A 14711-nucleotide genomic window follows, 5' to 3' on the forward strand; every position below is an offset into this window, starting at 1 on the left:
TTAAAACTCAGCATTTTCTTTTCAATAGCCTGAGCTAACATTGATTCTAACAAGTGATTAATGAGTCCTTATAATTATTATTTTCATTATGTGATTGTAAAGTACCTCCATAATTCAAACGACATTTCTTCAATTCACTTTCTTTGTAAGCTGAATTCTCACAAAGCACTCTGGGAAATTCCAATAATGCAGGGGCTAAAAAGAGTTGACACAGGCTGCAGGCCATTGCTGTGTGCTCGCCCAGCTCGGAAAGGGTAATGAGGATAGATTTTCTCAGTGCACTATTGAGCGAAGGTTTGCATGTCCCATGGGGCTGTCAGTCTCTGGGCTGGTTGGGGATGCATTTATTATTGCAGTACATCTCTGATTTTCTTTAATTATTATATGTGGTGGTGACTATTATAGTGGATATCCCTCTCAGCCAAATAAATTAGATGTGCAAGGAATATAATTTTCTTTAACTTACTTTGGTTATTTACTTTGAGTCCTTCCTACCACCAGGATCCCTAATTATTTCCTTTGAGATGTTCGCCATTCTTCAGCTGTCAATCAGTTGAAACTGGTCACTGTTTAGAGGGCTCTTCTTCCTGATAGGCTGGCTGGAGACTCTCTCTAGAACTTCTGCACCATGCTTGGTTCTTATCAGTTTTGTTCTGAGGAGGAGAAGAGCAGAGAGGAAGCTTTTATTTTAATCATATGTACTTTTTGAGACAGGAGGTGTGTGGCAGGGGAAGAGACTCCTTACCTCAGAAATACCCAATGTAACTTACCTAGAAGGTTCCTACCTAGGAAACTGCACACAAATCCCAGAGGCTTGTTGGACTGGGTTGACGTTTTGCTCTATTACATCTCTTCTCTGAGAACAGGAGCATGGGCCACTGATGACCTGTTTAAAAGGAGAAAGGGGGAAAAGAGAAATATTAGGTGGAAGGAAACAATTATATAGGTTGATATTTCAAAAATGTCTTCCACCATCTTCTCCTAATACATCTTTCTGTTTCTATAAACAAAACCTACTTCTTACACACATCTCTCCCATCCTTTAACCCCACACTGAAGGTGAGCACTAGGTTTCTGACCCAGACTGTACTCTTCAGAACAATGACCTCAATCCAAGCTCCTCTAGGGTGTGAGCATGAAGACATTATCTGGAGAATCTTCCAGGTTTTAGTTGGGAACCTGCATCCTGACAGCTTTCTCACTGCTTCTGAGGTTTCTCTCAGCTTCTCCTGCTTCCTCTTCAGGCAGAGGAGTGGTCCACATTAACAGCCTTGAAGCACACCTGTTTCCGGCTCACTCCTTCTTAGACATTTTCCTGGATATCTGAGAATGTAGTCATATCAACAATCTCCAAAAAGATTACATTCTCCCCCTTTTCATTTATTCTGTCAATTTTTCTGAAAATATCCAGGGAATTTAAGGCATTCAGGAATTCTTTTTAAAATTAGTCTGCTTTGTAAGGCTGCTTTGAGGACTGCATGACATGTTGGCTGTAAGTGTCCAGGATAATACTGGGTGTACTGATGCTGCTGCTACTATGATGAACCTGTGACCACTATGATAATTTCATCTCCCAGCACTTTTTAGTTTTTCTTGTACAAAAGTCCGCCTTTGTTCCTGGGGGATATGTTCCAGGACCTCCAGTAGACTCTTGAAACTGTGACTAGTACAGAGCCCTGTACATATTATGTTTTTTCCTATATACATACCTATGATAAAGTTTAATTTCTAAATTAGGCACAATAAGATTAATAACCATAATACAACAGAATAATTATAGTTATAATATTATAGTAAAATCTGTGTGAAAGTGGTCTCTCTTTTTCTCTCTCTCAGAATATCTCATACTGTACTCATCTTTCTTCTTGTGATATGGATCCTAAAATTAACAAGGATAAAATGACTGTGTGACGATATGAAGGGAGGTGAATGACGTAGGCATTGTGACATAGTGTTAGGCTACCACTGATTTCTGAATTCCTGAATCCATGTCACTATCCTGTACTTGCAGCAAGTGGCTTGATGTCACTTGTTTCAAGGGATCCTTTGCTGAAGTCTTCCTTATGGGCTTAATGCTTTCTGGTGCAACTCATTGCCATCAATTGCAACATGTTTCTCTTCCTGTCTTCCACCTAAAAATGTAACACCTTTTCCAACTCAGTACTTATCATGCACTGTGGCTGTAACTTTTGTAGTTTGAGGTGCAACAGCAAAACCAGCATGAATTTCTTTTTCCTTCTTCATAATTTCACAGGTAGAAGATTCATTCTGATGGTAGATCTTAATAGACTTTTTTTTTTTTTTTTTTTTTTTTTTAAGTCTAGAACTTTCACCTTTTCGCTTAAAGCTAACACTTTATGACTCCTCTTTGGTGTATCTGAATTGCCAGCATCACTACTCTTGCACTTTGAGGCCATTATGAGTAAAATAAGGATTACTTGTACACAAGCACTGCCATACTTCAACGTTCAATCTTAGAACCCAGATGGCTACTAAGTGACTGGTGAGGAGGCAGCATCTGCAGTGTGGATACACCTGACAAAGGAAGGATTCACATCCCCAAGCAGAAACAGAAGCAGGACAAAGTGAGACCTCATCATATTATTCAAACTTATGAATTATCTCTGGAATTTTCCATTTTGTATTTGGGAACTGCAGTTGACCACAGGTAACTAAAACCACAAAAAGTGAAGCCGCAGATAAGTAGGAACTACTGTAGTAAGCCGGTATAATAGAATCTGAAATGCAATTCTCATTTATTTACATTCTTCAAGAAAAATGATAATAGTATTTTACTTGTTGAGTGAGATTCCTGCATCATTCTCATTAGGTCTATACTTAAGATCAAAGGTATTTCTGTAGTCTTGGGCACTTTAGTACATTACCGTGCTAGCCTTGAGAAGACTGGGCACCCCATCACTGAATTCCATGGGCTTTATGGAGACTGGAAAGAAGGGGTATATAGAGTTGTAATAAAGAATAACAGGCATTGCAAAAGGACTTGTGAAAAAACAGTATTTAAAAATTCTATTGGGCATCATTATTAGGTGCCCAATAGAATATAGGTTTCTACCTATAATCATAAACTAAGGAAACACAGAGAAGAGGCTTTTTCTCTTCAACTCTTTTTTTTTCATTTTGGAAAAATCATCAACCCATTGTGTTGTGTGTTGTGAGTTTCCAGTGTTGACATTACACCTAACTACACTTGACATGATTCTGCTTCCTGCTTCCTATGATGCTATTAGTTCTAGCTTCAGTAATGTGCAATATTAATTAGACCCTAACTGTATGCCTAGTGCTGGGCTAGTACAGGTTATAGAGTAGTTAATAGGATGAAAATGTTTCTACCTTCATGGAGTCTAGAGTCAAGTGAGAGAGACAAGTATTAAACAGTGAATTCTACAATTAAATTTGTAATTTCAAGAGTGAATGCTTTGTAGGAGAATAGAGTACTATCAGAGCAGAGGGAAGAGTTCTCTACAGGTATGCCTTGAGATCTAAAGGGTGAGTGGGAATGAACGTTACTGGGCTGTAGCAGGCAGTGCATGTAATTTGGTTTAAGAGACCCAGCCAGGTATGGTGGCTCACGACTATAATCCCAGCATTTTGGGAAGGCAAGGCAGGCAGATCACCTGAGGTCGAGAGTTTGAGACCAGCCTGGCCAACATGGCGAAACCCCATCTCTAATAAAAATACAAAAATTAGCTGGGCATGGTGGGGGGGCACTTGTAATTTCAACTACACGGGAAGCTGAGGCAGGAGAATCATTTGAACCTGGGAGGCAGAGGTTTCAGTTAGCCAAAATTATGCCACTGTACTGCAGCCTGGGTGACAAGAGTGAAACTCCATCTCAAAAAATAAAATAAAAAAAAATAAAAAAAGACAGTCCATATGACTGCCCAGGTATTGGAAGGAGCTTGGCTTATTGGGGGAACCAAATGGTGGCCAATGTGATGAGAGAGAAGTGAGTGGAGGTGGCTGGGCCAGGAAATCAGGACACTAAGGAGTATGATGGCCCTGATCAAGCAGGCACTTTTATGTTATGTTAATAATATTGTTTTTCTTTATTTTGAAAGGAACAGGAAGCTGTTGATGAGTTTTCACATGAAAATGACATACAGAATGACATGCTACACCCAAAGGAGTACAAATTTGAATTATTAAAAGATATAGGACCACAATAGGGAAAAGGAATTGATAGCAGGGATGGAGTAGGGTGGAGTAGTGGATTCTTGAAGGCAGAATGGGAGGACGCTCCTTTCATCCATGCAAGAGAAAGCAATGGTCTGCACCAAGGTTGCAGCTGGCGGTGGAATGGGATGAAGAAACTGGAGCAGATTGAAATAATGTTTAGGAGACAGAGCTGGTGGGTGATTGAATCTGGTCTTTGTAAATCTTCCTGAAAGTCTTCAGGCATACCCATTTGACTCTACTGGGTATATAGGTGTTTTAGTTGATTCTCAATAGAAAACAATATTGTGATTATGCCATGTTGTAACCGAGCACAGGCTCAGGTGTTCACTGTTTGAAAAGCCAATAACGAAGATGCAGCACAGTGAAGGGAAAGTGACTTTATTTCTAAAGCTAGCTGTGGAGAAGTGACTGGCTTATGCCTCCAGAAACTGCTTCTAATTTTAAACTAGGAAGAGGAGCTAAAAAAGAGAATTTGGAATGGGAGCCATGCGGGAGGGGTGCTGAATACAAGGTCCATGTGTCTTGTTCCAGTGGCCATCTCAAGCCGTGGTCCACCAGGAGCATGGCTGGCATCATCTCAACAATGCCAGCTTGTTGCTTTGAGGTAATCTCTGGAATTTTGCAGCTAAGTCTCCAGGCTTGGTCTGTCTCAAGATTAGTCCCTGGAACTTCTAAGTAAACACATAATTGGATAACAAGCATACAGCTAGATAAATGTACATGGGGCAAAGGAGTACATGGTGGGAAAGGGAAGGGAGTGGAGTTTTGGAGTGTCTCAAGACTGTATTTTAAGACTAAGGAAGAAGGTCTCTACAGTTATTTATTTATTTTTTATTATACTTTAAGTTCTGGGATACATGTGCAGAATGTGCATGTTTATTACATAGGCATACACATGACATGGTAGTTTGCTGCACTCATGAACCCGTCATCTACATTAGGTATTTCTCCTAATGCTATCCCTCCCTTTGCCCCCAACCCCGCAACAGGCCCTGGTGTGTGATGTTCCCCTCTCTGTATCCATGTGTTCTCGTTGTTCAGTTCGCACTTATGAGTGAGAATAGTTTGTTTCAAGGTTATATGTTCACTGGGAAGAAAGGAGAAAAGAAAAGTTTTATAATGCATTTTGAAGGTAAACTACTCAGTTACAATGTTACTGCTATTCTCAGACTTTTTAAAAAAAATATGCTACCTTGAAAATTATTTTACAGACAAGAGTAGAGTCTCACATAGTCTTAAAATTGCTGTTTCAAAACAAAAAATTATTCTTTTGAAAAAGAAGCACTAAATGTTCTGTCCACCAAATGCAGCCAGTACTTTGTTTGCTCTCACTTGTATATCGTATGAATATCTGCTACTAGAAAGAGATATGGGTTCAGGTACAGATTCACTCCATGTATCTCTTACAGTGGTTGGTTCTTGAAGTTAGGGAAAATATTATCTTGGGTATGCTCTTGTGCAATTTTTATCTCAGGCAATATTAATTCTTGAGTTGCTTAATGGTAAATGAAATATTTGCATGCTCTCTGCCCTTTTGTTTTATGTATTTTTAAACTCGTGTGCATAGTCCCAACGTTACTACCTTGCCTTGACCTCTAGTAGACAACATAAAAGAAAGCCTCCTTTATCAAGCTCAACATGTATTGATCATTCACTGGGTAAACAGAACTTTATTCTCATTTTTTTGATTAGGGACACAGCTTAAAGTTTTCAGCCTCCTGAGCACATCTTCTAGTTTGCTTTCTGTGTAGTATAAAGCAAACAGATATCTGGTCCTCTTGAGTGAAGTCAATGCCTGGGCTGTCTCTAAGCTCAAGGAGAAAGTCCTTCAGGAGAACGTTGTGTGGGATTCAGCTGGTCTGTGTTTCTGACTTACTCTTTATTGCCATTTCCACTTAACGGATGCAAAACAGCCAAGTAAATTGTTTTCTTCCACCTCTCCAGGGAATCCAAAGGGCTTAGTTGAAGCATTTATTGTAAGTAAAGTCAAAGTTGAGTGAAGCCATATTTATGGGATGAAAACACCTCATAAATATCTTTTGACAGGTAGCAGAGCCCCAAGAGTTTCGAGGCCATCGCTCAAACCAGGCCATTGAACTGGACAGAGACGGAGGCAGGGGCTTTTGGCAGAAGACGGGTGGTAGGGCCTTCGGCCCCTCATACCGGCTGCACTCAAAACAGACTCCCTTCTAAATACGTTTTACCCAATGGCTTTGCAAGCCCCATTTGCTCAAGGGATATCATTGCTAAAAATAATTAAATTGCAATTGTTGTGAAAAAGATTTAGAATAAGATAGAACTGGAGAGGGCACCTGAGCTGTTTACCTTGTGCAGATTCTTTGATCTCATGCATTGGTGTCCTCAATTGCAGAGCAGAACAATGTCAATAAGGTACATATAGTATTGGGAAGATGATAGTACGTGTTCAAAAAAACAAAAACAAAAATAATAAACATTGCCTGTTACTATTATTGTAATTGTTATTCTAGGGACACATCATTTCTGATTGGTGTCTAAGGGTTTGTTCCTGTGCTAAACCCCTGAATCTTGCTAGATGTACTTGAGCAGTAGGTTGGCTGGTGTTTAAATTATTATTATACTCTTTAAGTTCTAGGGTACATGTGCATAACATGCAGGTTTGTTACATATGTATAATTTGTGCCATGTTGCGTGCTGCAGCCATCAACTTGTCAGCACCCATCAACTCGTCATTTATATCAGGTATAACTCCCAGCAATCCTCCCCTCCCCGTTCCCCCTCCTACGATAGTCCTGCGTGTGGATGTTCCCCTTCCCGAAGTCCAAGGATCTCATTGTTCAGTTCCCACCCAGTGAGAATACGCGGTGTTTGGTTTTCTGTTCTTGGCGATAGTTTGCTGAGAATGGTTTTGTTGCATCCATGTCCCTACAAAGGACTCAACCATCCTTTTTATGGCTGCATAGTATTCCATGGTGTATATGTGCCACGTTTTCTTAATCCAGTCTGTCACTGATGGACATTTGGGTTGATTCCAAGTCTTCTTTGTTATTGTTAACAGTGCCGCAATAAACATACGTGGTGCATGTGTGTCTTTATAGCAGCACATTTATAACTTTGGGTATATACCCAGTAATGGGATGGTTGGGTCATATGGTACTTCTAGTTCTGATCCTTGAGGAATTGCCACTGTTTTCCATAATGGTTGAACTAGTTTGATAATCCCACCAACAGTGTAAAAGTGTTCCTATTTCTCCACATCCTCTACAGCACCTGTTGCCCTGACTTTTTAATGATTGCCATTCTAACTGGTGTGAGATGGTATCTCATTGTGGTTTCGATTTGCATTTCTCTGATGGCCAGTGATGATGAGGCTGGTGTTCTTAAGCAAACAAAGGCAGGAAGGATCTCATTTCACGTAACAAATAGTGAAGGGACCCTGGGAGCAGCTGTCTGCTCCAGGTGACAGTCTAGGAGGGGGAAAAATCTCAGCATTAACAAGCAATTTGTTGTTTGTGTTATACAGGTTTATAATGTAATTTCCACTTGTTTATTCTGGTTTTTGGCCTCTCTTTCCTCACCTACCCCTTAGATTGCAACGTTTATGGAGCCCTTATTCTTCCCTTGCAGTCTTAGAACTGTTCTGATAGAAACCAGCGTGATACAGTGTTACAAATCACTGGATGGTGTGTGTGTAAATAAAATTGCCAGCCCCATTTTTGCTCCAAATGATTGTGTGACCTTGGGCAAGTCACTGAATTTGTCTAGGCTTTACTTTTTCCTGCAAAACTCTGGGCTGTGAGATTCCCTTGCCACTCCTACATTCTAGGAGGTTAGAAGGAGGTAGGTTTTAGTGATCCTAAAAGACCTACTTGTGTCAGATTGCTGTGAAATATATAAAGTTTGAGAGTCTTTTTTAGGCTTTAGAATTTTTAGAAAGTAGAATTCAAACCAGAAATATTGATAAACAATTTTTAAAAGGTGGTTTTCTGTCTCCGTGATGTTTGCATTAGCTGATGAGTGGTTCAAATACATGTCTAATCTGCTTTGCTGTCGAGCTACTTCTAATGGATGTTCTAGACACTGGCGACTAATAATTTGTAATCAAAAGTAAGTAACAGAGGCATTTTGCTTTTCAGTCAGAGGCATCTGTCCACAAAGATGAAATGTGCTATTAGTGCCAAACAAAAACAGAATCATACGGAAAGAGCTGGGAACATTAGCAACAAAGCTTATGCTTACTTGAGATATAAATAGTCCATCCAAATGCTCTGAGGTAGTCTGCTATGGAATCATGAACTGCCTTTGCAAGTAAATATTTGTGTGGAAATGAAGTTGTATATGTTAGCTTTCAACTTTTGCTGTTGAATTTTTCTAATGAGATTTATGGGAATACTTCAGCACACATATTCAGGCCATGAATGTACCATGAATTTTTTTTTTTTTTTTATGATTTTGGTATAACTGAATTTTTTTTTGTTGTTGCAAAAAGTGCAATGGAATTTTTTTTAATGAAATGCAATAGAGCTTAAGTTTCCTCTCATTTAAATTCTCATATGTTTGTGTGTGTGTGTGTGTGTGTATATATATATATATATTTTAGTATTATCTGATGCGTGACTCAGTAATGGATATATCTGATGAGCAGGTTTTCGTTGCTAGTCTAGAAAGTATTGAGTGGCTTTGTGCATCCTCTGCTAGTGGAAGTTATTGATGATCATGATTGATTTAGAAATATAGACTTGGAAACTCTCATCCCTTCCTGTTTCCATCAGTGAGCCTGCCTCCAGGGCTGACTCTCAACTTCAGGCTTGCTGCTATAGATCTAGTGAGATCTGGAAACAAAAGCATGAGATTGTTAATACTGTGTATAAAGTAAGTGTAAATAGGCCTAAAGGAAGGACCAAACATCCGCTTCAGGAGTAAATTGGCATTACACTTAGTGTACAGCATTAACAGATATCTAATGCCTTATTTATTTTTGTATTCCCAGAATCTAATACACTACTTGTCAAGTAGTAGAGAATGAATAATTGCTGTTATAATGAATGAATGTTCAGTTGCCACTTTTTCCCATTGCTTGAGTTCTTAGATGTATTTTAGAAAGTGAACTTTCTTAGATAAATGTCCGCTATATAAGATAGGTATTATTTTAATTATTCCGTAGTTGATGCGGTAGCTTTTTGAGAAGTAAAAGTCACTACATTGACCTATTGGAAGTGAAGCATCTTATAGGTAAGTCAATGTTGTTTTAAATCCGATTTTGTAATTCTGAGGTTTATGAGTGCTTTGATTTAGTAATTATTCACAAATAGTTTGCTTAAGTTGCTAAAACTCTGCATCATTATTCATGTCATCTCCCCACACCCCTTGCCCAAGTTAAAAATAAAGCAACATCAGGATAATAAAAGCTTTGACAGGGAAAAATGAAAAATAAAACAAACATCTCTTCCTATTGCATGCATAGTATTAAATTAGGGTTGCCATTTCAAATCGTGGCCAGTACTGTGCAAGAGCTATGGAGAGTGTTTATTTTCTCTGTCCTCTAGAACCTCCTTTCTCGTTTGTTTCAGGCATTTTATTGAACACCACACCTAAAATTCAGGTATCCAACATGCTTTCTTAAATGTGATGATTTAGGTTGAGTGAAGCATGCTTCTAAACTAATCCAGTTAAGGGTAACTTATTTAAGATGATAAAATTTGCCAACGCTTTTCTGATTCTAGAGGAATATTACATTACAGCATTCACATATTTGCATTTCCTGCAAAAGCACAGGCAGAAAAAAAGAGAAATCACAGAGCCTTAAATTTGAAAGTGATCTGAGAGTTCATCAATGCTACCCTTCCAAGTCCAAAGAATTCACTTCTAGGCCAAAATGTTAATGTGTTAATGTGGGATGTGGCTTAAAATACTTAGATTATTCAACAGCAACTATATTCCTCTCACAAAAAGAGTGGTAAGTTGCAGATACATGACTCTTTACATAATGTTTGTCTAGGTAAACAGATACAGAACTACTGTCCCATTACATCATTGAAATATTTTCTGATAAAGTAACCAGCATGAGTTTTATTAATAGTTTAGAGCTACATCAGTAGTCAAACTTTTAATATTCAAATTGTTCTAAATTTTGTTTTATTTTTATTACTTGGTGTCTGTTTTTGTTCACTAGGCATATAAAATTCTTTTTTTTTTTTTTTTGAGATGGAGTCTCGCTTGTCACCCAGGCTGGAGTGCAGTGGCCGGATCTCAGCTCACTGCAAGCTCCACCTCCCGGTTCACTTTATCTTCCTGCCTCAGCCTCCCGAGTAGCTGGGAGACAGGCGCTCACACCTCACTCGCTAGTTTTTATTTTTTAGTAGAGACGGGTTTCACCGTATAGCTGGTGGGATGGTCTCATCTCCTGACCTCGTGATCCGCCCGTCTCGGCCTCCCAAAGTGCTGGGATTACAGGCGTGAGCCACCACGTCTGGCCAGCATATAAAATTCTTGATATTTAAAAACATGGTATCTTATATATTTCTTTAGATTATTTGTGAATACTGTTAATATGTAATACGTAAATGTTTTGTAATAAAAGCAGGGTTATTTTGTATGTGGTAAATTTAAAGGTAATATTCTTCTTCATGCAACTGCTTACATTTTTAATTACTTCTTCTATTTGTGAACTTGGACAGGGGATGTAAGATTTCTCAAACTGCCAGTCACATTTTACTTCAATATGCATGTTTTTGAAATGGCAAAACCACTCAGGGCTGTGTGATTTTCACTTATGTATGTATTGAAAGTTCATAGCCAAATACAACGGAATAAAATCATAGAGCACATTTCCTCTCCATGCCTGAGGAATGCAAATGGCTATAGGTCAATTGCGGAAAGGTCTTGTCTTCATCTCATGTATCTTGTTCATAATTTGATTTTCATTTATTCCATGTGTACACAATTCAGTTTGCACTTGCTTGTTATTTAGATGTATTTTTGGCTGTCCTCAAAGTTTGTTTTAATATACGGAGGAACTATTCTAGCTTGACCTTTCTTTCTTTGCTTGCTTTTTGAGACGGAGTTCGCTTCTGTCGCCCCAGGCTGGAGTGCAGGGTCGGATCTCAGCTCACTGCAAGCTCCACTGGTTCACGCCATCTTCGCCTTCAGCCTCCGAAAGAAGTTAAATTACAGGTATTTCGCCACCTCGCCTCGCTAGTTTTGTATTTTTAGTAGGAGACGGGTTTCACCCTGTTAGCCAGGATGGTCTCGGATCTCCTGACCTCGCGGATCCACCTCAGTCTCCTCCCAAAGTGTTGATTACAGGCTTGAGCCATCATACCGCCTTTTTTGAGACGGTGTCTCGCTTCTGCTCAGGCTGGAGTGCAGTGGCTGGATTCAGCTCACTGGGCAAGCTCAGCCCCAGGCCTATTCGGGCCTCAGCCTCCCCGCAGTAGCTGGGACTACAGGCTTCGCCACCTCGGCCAAGGCTTTTTTGTATTTTTTAGTAGAGACGGGTTTCACCGTGTTAGCCAGGATGGTCTCATCACTCCCCGGTTCACGCTTCATTCTCCCGCCTCAGCCTCCCCGAGTAGCTGGGGACTACAGGCGCCTGCCACCTTGACCGGGCTAGGTTTTTGTATTTTTTAGTAGAGATGGGGTTTCACCGTAGTTAGCCAGGATGGTCTCAATCTCCTGACCTCGGATCCAATCTGCCTCGCCTCCCAAAGTGCTGAGATTACAGGCTTGAGCTGATCACACCGCCTTGACTCTGCCTTCTAAATGTCCTCCTGGGCTGCTTATTAACATGCATGTGTCTCACCTTACAAGAGCCACTATCCTAAATTTCCAGGCCAAGGAGTGGGGAGTAATTGTTTACATACTGCCTTTATTAACTGTTCTACTCATACTCAAAGGAATATTGACATATATAACATAATATTGAATTAACTCATATCCAAAATTAATATAGCTTAATATTCCTTTGGTTAACTTTTAGAGTTAATATTGGATATGAGTTAATTCAATGAGTTAATCCAATATTAACTCATATCCAAATAGGAGATCCTGGCTAAGCTAAGAAACATCTTCAATGATAGCAATTTTAATTACTTAATAGTTATACGTTGTTCTCCAATGATGTAGAAAAAATTTTGCTGTTTGATAAAATTCTGCATTTGATCTTAGCCAAAAGGCTAAGCAATTATTTGGTAAAATTCTGTAAAGAAAGAGGAGATGAAATCTAAGGGGGGAAGAATAATTTCTAAAGTTTAAAATAGTAATAATTGCAAATAACCAAAAAAGTGTTAGCTTATTTTAAAAGTGGAAAATTTACAATAAAAAAATAATAAGAGAATGTCATAGTCAAATGCTTTGAAAGTAAAGACGAGTCATTTGGCAAGATATTCTAAATGAATTAAGTGTAATATTAACTTTTGAAGATTGATCAGAAATAGCTCAAGTTTTCTGATCTTACTTTCATTAATCCATGCAAAAAAAAATCCTGAGTGGAAAATTGTGTGTGCTTAACACCTAAACAAACAGAGATGAACTGACAGTCATTATTTAAAAATCCACAGTGCTGTACAAAAACAAAAACAAAAACAAATTCCTTTAACTTTATCCAATAACTGTTTTATATCATTGAAGACTAACTTTAGATTTTAAAGTTTGCCGTGTTTGTATATATTTTGAAATATTCCCTTATTGAGTAACTGTGGGAATTTGGGGGCAACAATAAAAATTTTTATGAATAGTCTGACATGATAGACAATGAATAGAATACTTAAACTGAAACGTCTCTAGAACGTTAGGACAGAGAAAGCCTCCCAGTCACTTTCAAGTAACACGAAACATCTCAATTTGCAAAGTAAAAAATTGTGAGTAATCTAAGAACACATCACCAGAATTGCCAGTGGCTGATTAAGTCAGCCTGTGCTAAGATCACCATTTTCAATGCATGTTCTCTATACTGTGAGCAGTCTGTGCTGGGACAACAGGCTGGAGGAAGGTAGTGGGCAAACTCAGGGGCATTTTGGTAATGAAAGCTGACCTGCTCCAGTGAAACCTGTCCTGTTTCAGCAAGAGAAGTCTCTAGTATGTTTTCTATGTTTTCTCTCATGAAGTGGCGGAAGACATTGACACTGTAACCTAACACACTATTGCCAAGAATGCCAGGTGTATATGGCTAGAACAGGGATGTGAGGGAGAACTAAGATGACCAGGTGCATTAGAAGCACACCCTTTTGTCCTACTACAGTGACAGATCCTCATTTTAGTGTGTGGCCCCAAATGCAGATAACTTGCTTCTCTGGGGATGTATATGTTTCTTCCTAAATGCATGTGACTACGTACATGTCTACTATTTGTACAAATGTAGTGGATGCTAATGAAAATATTTTTCATGGAGTAATTAAACATCATTTGGGGCAGCTGGTCAGATTCAGGGAAAGAGAGAGAGCTTGTGTATATTAATATGCCTCTTAGGGTCTGAAATGCCTTATGATCATCACAATCCTGATACAGGGACGAACTTACCTAGTTAAGCTGATAAAACTTTTTTTAAAAAAAATTTTAAGTTATGGGATACATGTGCTGAACATGCAAGTTTGTTACATAGGTATACATGTGCCATGGTGGTTTGCTGCACCTATCAACCTGTCATCTAGGTTTTAAGCCCTGCATGCATTAGGCATTTGTCTTAATGCTCTCCCCACCCTTGCCCCCCACAACCCAACAGGCCCTGGTGTGTGATATTCCCCTCCCTGTGTCCATGTGTTCTCGTTGTTCAACTCCCACTTATGAGTGAGAACATGTGATGTGTGATTTTATATTCCTGTGTTTGTTTGCTGAAGGATGATGGTTTCCAGCTTCATCCATGTCCCTGCGAAGGACATGAACTCATTCTTTTTTATGGCTGCATAATATTCCATGGTGTGTATGTGCCACATTTTCTTTATCCAGCCTATAATTGATGGGCATTTGGGGGGGTTCTAAGTCTTTGCTATTGTAAATAGTGCTGCAATAAACATACGTGTGCATGTGTCTTTATAGTAGAATGATTTATAATCCTTTGGGTATATACCCAGTAATGGGATTGCTGGGTTGAATGGTATTTCTGGTTCTAGATCCTTGAGGAATCACCACACTGTCTTTCACAATGGTTTGAACTAATTTACACTCCCACCAACAGGTTCAGATTACATATTTAAACAAATGAAAGGGAGGAAACTATTTTTTCATTGCTGTTGACACAAAATGTGATTACTTACTGTCCTTGTGAAAAGAGATATGATCAACTTTCTGGATAAGGCCTGCTGGTATGTCTGTAGATCAGATGCAAAAAATATAATAAACATGAATGGGCAGCTCCCTCATATGTCCATTTCTTGGACTCTTTCCTACACAAATGAATTAGTTAATTACAAGATCTGGCATGTTACAAGCTAATGTTGGAAACTTTACCTGGAGTCAGTACCTATCAGAAATCAAAATGGGTACACTTCAAGGATTCTAGGGGCAGAATTTCATCAGACAATTCAGTGCTGCTGCCTCTC

The 14711-nt window shown here is 39.0% G+C and overlaps 1 protein-coding gene across 4 annotated transcripts in view; it reads left to right on the plus strand.

Annotated features, from left to right (window-relative positions):
* Window positions 1-14711, plus strand: part of THSD7B (thrombospondin type 1 domain containing 7B) — a 780632-nt gene that overhangs the window by 263827 nt on the left and 502094 nt on the right. The window lies entirely within an intron of this gene.

The sequence above is a fragment of the Papio anubis genome, chromosome 10 (assembly GCF_008728515.1).
Source record: "Papio anubis isolate 15944 chromosome 10, Panubis1.0, whole genome shotgun sequence".
Lineage (NCBI taxonomy): Eukaryota > Metazoa > Chordata > Mammalia > Primates > Cercopithecidae > Papio > Papio anubis.